This window comes from Orycteropus afer, unplaced genomic scaffold, assembly GCF_000298275.1.
Source record: "Orycteropus afer afer isolate SDZICR_OR568_19922 unplaced genomic scaffold, OryAfe1.0 scaffold00122, whole genome shotgun sequence".
NCBI classification, from domain to species: Eukaryota; Metazoa; Chordata; class Mammalia; order Tubulidentata; family Orycteropodidae; genus Orycteropus; species Orycteropus afer.
This window is the reverse complement of record NW_006921709.1, coordinates 7,978,294-7,985,639: the sequence shown is the minus strand read 5'-3', so window position 1 is coordinate 7,985,639 and position 7,346 is coordinate 7,978,294. Positions and strand designations below refer to the sequence as shown.

General features: G+C 43.0%; 1 protein-coding gene across 1 annotated transcript in view; it reads right to left on the bottom strand.

The window, feature by feature from the left end:
• PLPP1 (phospholipid phosphatase 1) overlaps nucleotides 1-7,346 on the bottom strand; it is an 86,243-nt gene that overhangs the window by 32,001 nt on the left and 46,896 nt on the right. The window lies entirely within an intron of this gene.

The window sequence follows — 7,346 nt, the reverse complement described above, 5'->3', positions numbered from 1 at the left end:
GGAACATCAAAAGAAGATGGATGGAATACACAGTCACTGCACCAAAAAGAATTGGTTGATATTAATCCATTTCAGGAGGTGGTATATGATAAAGAACCAATGGTAGTGAAGGAAGAAGTCGAAGCTGTACTGAAGGAATTGGCAAAAAACAAGGCTCGGAATTGATGGAATACCCATTGAGAAGTTTCAACAAACGGATGCCCCTCTGGAGGAATTCACTCAGCTGTGCCAAGAAGTTTGGAAAACAGCTACCAGGCCAAATGACTGGAAGAGATCCATATTTGTACCCATTACAAAGAAAGGTGATCTCACAGAATGTGGAAATTAGTGAACAATATCATTAATATCACATGCAAGTAAAATCTTACTGAAGATAATTAAAAAATGGTTGCAGCAGTATATTGACAGAGAGCTTCCAGAAATGTAAGCTGGATTCAGAAGAGGACGTGGAACAAGGGCTATCACTGCTGATGTCAGATGGATCTTCGCTGAAAGCAAAGAATACCAGAAAGATGTTTACTTATGTTTTATTGACTATGCAAAAGCATTTGATTGTGTGGATCATAACAAATTTTGGACAACACTGAGAAAAATGGGAATTCCAGAACACTTGATTGTACTCATGAGGAACCTGTACACAGATCAGGAGGCTGTTCCTCTAACAGAACAAGGGAATACAGCATGGTTTAAAATCCAGAAGGAAGTATGTCAAGGTTGTATCCTTTCACCATCCTTATTCAATCTGTATGCTGAGCAAGTAATCCGAGAAGCTGGATTATATGAAAAAGAATGTGGCATCAGGATTGGAGGGAAACTCATTAACAACCTGCAATACACAGATGACACAACTTTGCTTACTGAAAGTAAGGATGACGTGAAGCACTTACTGATGAAGATTAAAGACTACAGTCTACAATATGGAATACACCTCAATATAAATAAAACAAAAATTCTCACAACTGGTCCAATTTATTGGTCCAGTTGTCCAATCTTATTATTAAGACTGAAGTTGTCAAGGACTTCATATTACTTGGTTCTACAATCATCACCAGTGGAAACAGCAGTCAAGACATCAGATGATGTACTTGCATTGGGCAAATCTGCTGCAATAGACCTCTTTCAAGTGATGAAGAGCAAAGATGTCTCCTTGTAGACTAAGGTGCACCTAACCCAAGCAATGGTATTTTCAATTGCCTCTTATGCATGTGAGAGCTAGACAATGAATAAGGAAGACCGAAGAAGAGTTGATGGTTTTTGAGTTGTGGTGTTGGAGAAGAACGCTAAGAATACCTAGGTCTGTTAAATGGACTAACAAATTTGTCCTGGAATAAGTGCAGCTGGAATGTTCCTTGAAAGTGAGAATGGCCAGACTTTGCTTCAGCTATTTTGGTTATGTTGTCAGAAGGAACCATTCCCTAGAGAAAGATATGATTGGTAAAGTGGAGGGTCAACAAAGAAGGGGAAGGCCCTCAACAAGAGGGATACACACAAGTGGCTACAACAATGGGCTCAGGGCTAGCAAGAATCTTGAGGCTGGCACAGGACCAGCCAGTGTATCCTTTTGCTTGCATAGGGTCACTATGAGTCAGAGAGGCTCGATGGCACCTAACAACAACAACTGATGAGTAGCAAGTGGGGTCTTAAAAGCTTATGAGTGGCAATTTAAGGTGCTGACTATTGCTCTCTACCTAACCAGAGCAAAGAAGTGTGAAGAAAATCAAAGATATAAGGAAACAGTCCAAAGGACTAATTGACCCAGCCTCTACGACTCTGAGACCAGAAGAAGTAGATGATGCCTGGCTACCAATGCTGCCCACTATGAAAGGGATCACCATAGGAAGTCCTGGAGAGAGTGGGAGAAAAATGCAGAAAACTCAAAATCATAATCAAAAGGCCAGGCTTACTGGTCTGATAGAGACTGGTAGAAACCTTGAGACTATGATCCTTACACACCCTTAAAGCCTGGAACTGAACTCAACCCCATGGCTGAACTTTGAGCCAAATGACAGACAGGCCTACAAGGTAAACAAAAACACCACGGAGGTATGTATTCATTAGAACAAACAACCATATGAGATCAAAAGGGCAGCATGTGCTCAGGGTTAAAGCTCAGAAGGCAGGAATGCATAGGAAAGAAAGATGAAAGGAAATGGTAATCACAAGGAGAAAGCAGGAAGAGTTGTTACATTATGGGAATTGCAATCAATGTCATGGATTAAACTGGTATGAATTGTTGCCTCATCCTTCTTTCCAGGGATGGGGCAACAGTTCATACACATTCATCCACTTCGAAGAAGGACAGGGTCAGCCACTTCTAAAAGAATTACTCACTGAAAACCGTATGAATAGCAGTGAAACACTGTCTGATATATTACTGGAAACTTCATTAATAGCCCTGAAACATTCTCTGAAAATGAACTCCTCAGATTGGAAGGCACTCAAAATATGACTGGGGAAGAGCTGCTACCTCAAAGTAGAGTTGACCTTAATGACATGGATAGAGTAAAGCTTTTAGAACTTTTGTTTAATAAAGGGACATAACTCAAAATGGGAAGAAACAGCTCTAAACACTGATTGTAGTAGTTACCTTTTTATGTCAACTTGGCTGGGCCTATTGAGTGGCTGAGCAGCTGGTGGTAGTTATTCCTCACGATGAGACTCCAATCAACTCCATGGTGGGATCTACCACAAGCAGCTGAGTAGCTGCTTTGGGTATGTGGTCTGCTTCCCATATATAAGAAACAGCTTTGGGAATGGTCTCTAGCTTATGGCACGCTTGAACCCTGCATGTAGCTGTGTCATTGTTCAGCAGCCTGCCATGCTCTGCCGACCTTGGGACTTTCAATGGACTTAAATTAATGGCCTGCTGTGTGGTTTGGTAACATTGGGACTGTGCCTTGTTACTTGTCAACCTTGCGTTTGTCAGCCTCAGCAGCCAGCAGCTGAGTGAAGAAAAGCCTCTAGCTTCAGTGGGCCGGGAGCAGGAGGCAGAGCTGCAACTCAAGGTTGAGGAACTTTCACCTAGCCCCAAAAGCCTGGCACTTTGAACTTGGACTTAAAGCCTGAGGCTTTAAGAATAATTCCTATTTGTTAAAGCCATCCTGTTTGTGGTATATTCTTGTCAAAGTGGCACTAGGGAACCAGAACAGAATATGGTACTGAGAGAGTGGGGTGCTGCTCTGACAGATATCTAAAATGTGCAAACAGGAGTGGAGTGCGTCCTTGACCTGAGACCCTGACAGAAAGACCGCGGCATAAGGCATGACAGATGGCAGGAGCAGAGCCCAGAGACTGGCATGAGAGATGGCAGGAGCAGAGCCCAGAGAACTAGCATGAAACAGTGACAGCCTTACTAGCCCATGGAGGAGAAAGCTTGATGCCTTTGGTTAGGTGGCTTACTGGCAGAGTGGGTTGCCTTCAGGCATTAATTGGTAAAAGAGACCAGCATGAAATGGAGTAGCAGGTTGACCAGCCCACGGAGCAAGAAAACCAAGTGCTTTTTGGGCAGGATTTTCCAGTGGAGTGGATTGCCTTTGGCATTAATCAGAAGTGGAGAGACTAAGGACATAGAAGCAGAGCTGCCTCAGCCTGAAAGGGTAGGACCATGGCTTTGGGGGTGGAAAGATCACAGCTCCTAGGTTTCAAAGAGCCAGGCCTTCACCAACTTGATTCTGGAGTGTGGGGCTGCTCGTTCATGTGAGCCAGTGAGATGAAGCCATAGCCACTACCCAAGATTGGGGTGGGGGGGGCTACCATGCCCAAGAGGAGAAGAACGGGGCCGCCAAGCCAAGGGGGTGAGGTCACCACTTGGAGGAACTAGGGGACTGGAGCCAGCCAGTGGAGATCTGTACAGATGCCACCCAATGAAGATCTGCAAAGATGCCAAGTTCACAAGGGGTGGAATTGTGGTAGTTATATTTGTGTGTCAACTTGGCTGGGCCTGGCTGAATGGTGGGTAGCTGGTGGTAGTTATGCCCCATGATGAGACTGACAATTAACTCCATGGTGGGATCTACCACAAGCAGCTGAGTAGCTGCCTTTGGGATGTAGTCTGCTTCCTGTATATAAGGAGAAGCCTTGGCAATGGTCTCTAGCTTATGGCATGCTTGGACCTGGCATGTAGCTGTGTCTTTGTTGAGCAGTCTGACATGCTCTGCCAACCTTGGGACTTACAATGGACTTGAATTAATGGCCTGCCGTTTGCTTTGGTAATATCGGGACTGTGCCTTTTTACTTGTCAACCTTGGGTTTTTCAGCCTCAGCAGCCAGCAGCTGTCTGAGTAAAGAAACGCCTCTAGCTCCAGTGGGCCGGGAGCTGGAGGCAGAGCTGTAGCCCAAGGTTGAAGGGCTTTCACCCAGCCCCTAGAGCCTGGCACTTGAACTTGGACTTAAAGCCTCCTAAGTGTAAGAGAATAAACTCCTGTTTGTTAAGGCCATCCTATTTGTGGTATATTCTTGTCAGAGCAGTAGTAGGTAACCAGAACACTGATTAATAATCAGAATATATGACATATGAAGTATGAATCTAGGAAAACTGGAAGTTGTCAAAAATGAAATGGAACACATAAAGATGGATATCCTAGGCATCAGTGAGCCAAAGGTGAAGAAATTGAAGATTTTTACCAACTTCTGCAGTCTGAAATTAACCAAACATACAATTACAATGTTTTGGTTATTATTGGTGATTGGAATATGAAAGCTGGAAACAAAGAAGGAGCATCAGTAGTTGAAAAATAACGGCATTGGTGACAGAAATAACATCAGAAATAGCATGACAGAATTTTACAAGACCAACAACTTATTGACTGCAAATAATTTTTTTCAGCAACATAAACAGCAGTTATATATGTGGACTTCACCAGATGGAATACACAGTAGTCAACTATATCTGTATCAACTATCTCTGTGGAAAAAGGCAATGGCGAAGCTCAGTATCATCAATCAGAATAAGGCCAGGAGCTGACTGTGCAACAGACCATCAACTGGTCACATGCAAGTTCAAGTTGAAATGGAAATTAGAAAAACAAGTCCATGAGAGCCAAAACACAACCTTGATTATATCCCACCTGAATTTAGAGACCATCTGAAGAACAGATTTGATGTGCTGAATACCAATAACAGAAGACCAGATGAGCTGTGGCATGACATCAAGAACATCATACATGAAGAAAACAAACGGTGATTAAAGAGACATGAAAGGAAGAGAAGACCAAAACTGATGTCAGAAGATTTTGAAACTTGCTCTCAAATGGAGATTAGCTAAAGTCAAAGGAAGAAATGATGAAATAAAAGAGCTGAACAGAAGATTTCCAAGGGCAGCTCAAAAAGACAAAGTGTTACAATGAAATGTGGCAAAGACCTGGAGTTAGGAAACCAAAACTGAAGAACATGCTCGGCACTTCTCAAGCTGAAAGAACTGAAGAAAAAGTCAAGCCTCAAGTTGCAATATTGAAGGATTCTATGGGCAAAATACTGAATGGTACAGGAAGCATCAAAGGAAGATAAAAAGAATACACATAGTTATTGTACCAAAAAGAAATGGTCAGTCTTCAACTATTTCAAAAGGGAGCACATAATCAAGAACCAACAGTCTTGAAGGAAGAAGTCCAAGGTACACGGAAGGAACTGGTGAAAAACAAGGCTCCAGGAATTGATGAAACACCTACTGAGATGTTTCAACAAACAGATGTAGCACTGGAAATTTGGAAAACATCTACCTGGCCAATTGACTGGACCCAAAACTCATTGTCCTTGAGTAGGATCCAACTCACAGTGACCCCTCCTTGGGTTTCTGAGGCAGTATCACTATGGAAGTAGTTTGCCCAACCTTCCTTCACAGGAAGGAAAGTTGGGCAATTGACTGGAAGAGATCCCTATTTGTACCCATTTGTGTTAGACTGGGTTCTCTAGAGAAACAAAACCAGTAAAGCTCATACAGAGAGAGAGAGAGAGAGTAATTTATCTTAGGAAAATGGCTCACACACTTATAGAAGCTAGCAAGTCCCATGTTCTTTGATCAAACGTCAATCTGGAGGGTTTTCCCGACTCATGCAGTTGCAGGGGCTGAGGAGCTAAAGGTTGGAAGACAGTATACTAGCTGTTGACCCCAACAAATGACGAATCCAAGATCTTCAGGCTGAATGGTAGATTGTTTGCTCACAGACAGTTGTAAGCGGAATCCTGATCCACAGAAGAGTGTCTCTTTTCCCAGGATGTCCATAAATATACTGGAAGCAGGCCACACCCCAAGGGAAACTCCCTTTGAATGGACTGGCTGCTCAAAATGTATACATTTGATTCCATCATTAGAACAATCCACATCAAAATTGTTTAAACCACACAGGATTGTGGTCCAGCCAAGTTGACACACAACTCCAACTACCACAGTCCACCCTTTGTCAACTAGGCAGTTGTACCCATCTTCTTAACCATATATAATCTCTCAATAAGAACAATTATAAAGTCATATTGGCACCTAACATGATACATTAACACACGTACAACTGAAATGCATTAACCTGATTTACATTTCACAGTTCATAACAGAAGGAGACAAAAATACTTGGTGCACATATACAATGATGAAATATAACAATCACAGTCCTCATTTCTGCAACTGGTCACATGGTCGTAGCTGATATTCAGAACTACCTTCTTCCACCACCCATTCTGTATTTCCCTTGCCCTCAGCAAGCACCTCAGCTGGTCGTGGTTCTTTGCCTGGTGGGGTAACCCAAACCTTCATTCCTGAAGGGTCTGAGCCATTAGCAGTCATATCAGAATTGGGTTGCTGTAATTTTCAATTGACTTTAATCACAGGGCATAGGAGTACTAAGAGATGTCCTAAAGAATCTTCTGTATTCCAGATATATTCTTCTTTACCTCCATTATGTAATGTCAATCCAATTTCCCCTTGGTAATCGGGATCTATCACACCAGATAGTACGGTCATGCCCTTCTTTGTCTGTTGATCCAGAGGCTTTAAGTCCAAGTTCAAAGTGCTAGGCTCTATGGGCTGGGTGAAAGCCCCTCAACTTTGGGCTACAGCTCTGCCTCCAGCTCCTGGCCCATTGGACGTAGAGGCATTTCTTCACTCAGACAGCTGCTGGCTGCTGAGACCAAGGTTGACAAGTAAAAAGGCACAATCCCAATGTTACCAAACCACACAGTTGGCCATTAATTTAAGTCCATTGTAAGTCCCAAGATCAGCAGAGCATGGCAGGCTGCTGAACAATGACTCAGCTACATACAGGGTTCAAGTGTTCCATAAGCTAGAGATAATTCCCCAAGGCTTCTCCTTATATACAGGAAGAAGATTACATCCCAAAGGCAGCTACTCAGCTGCT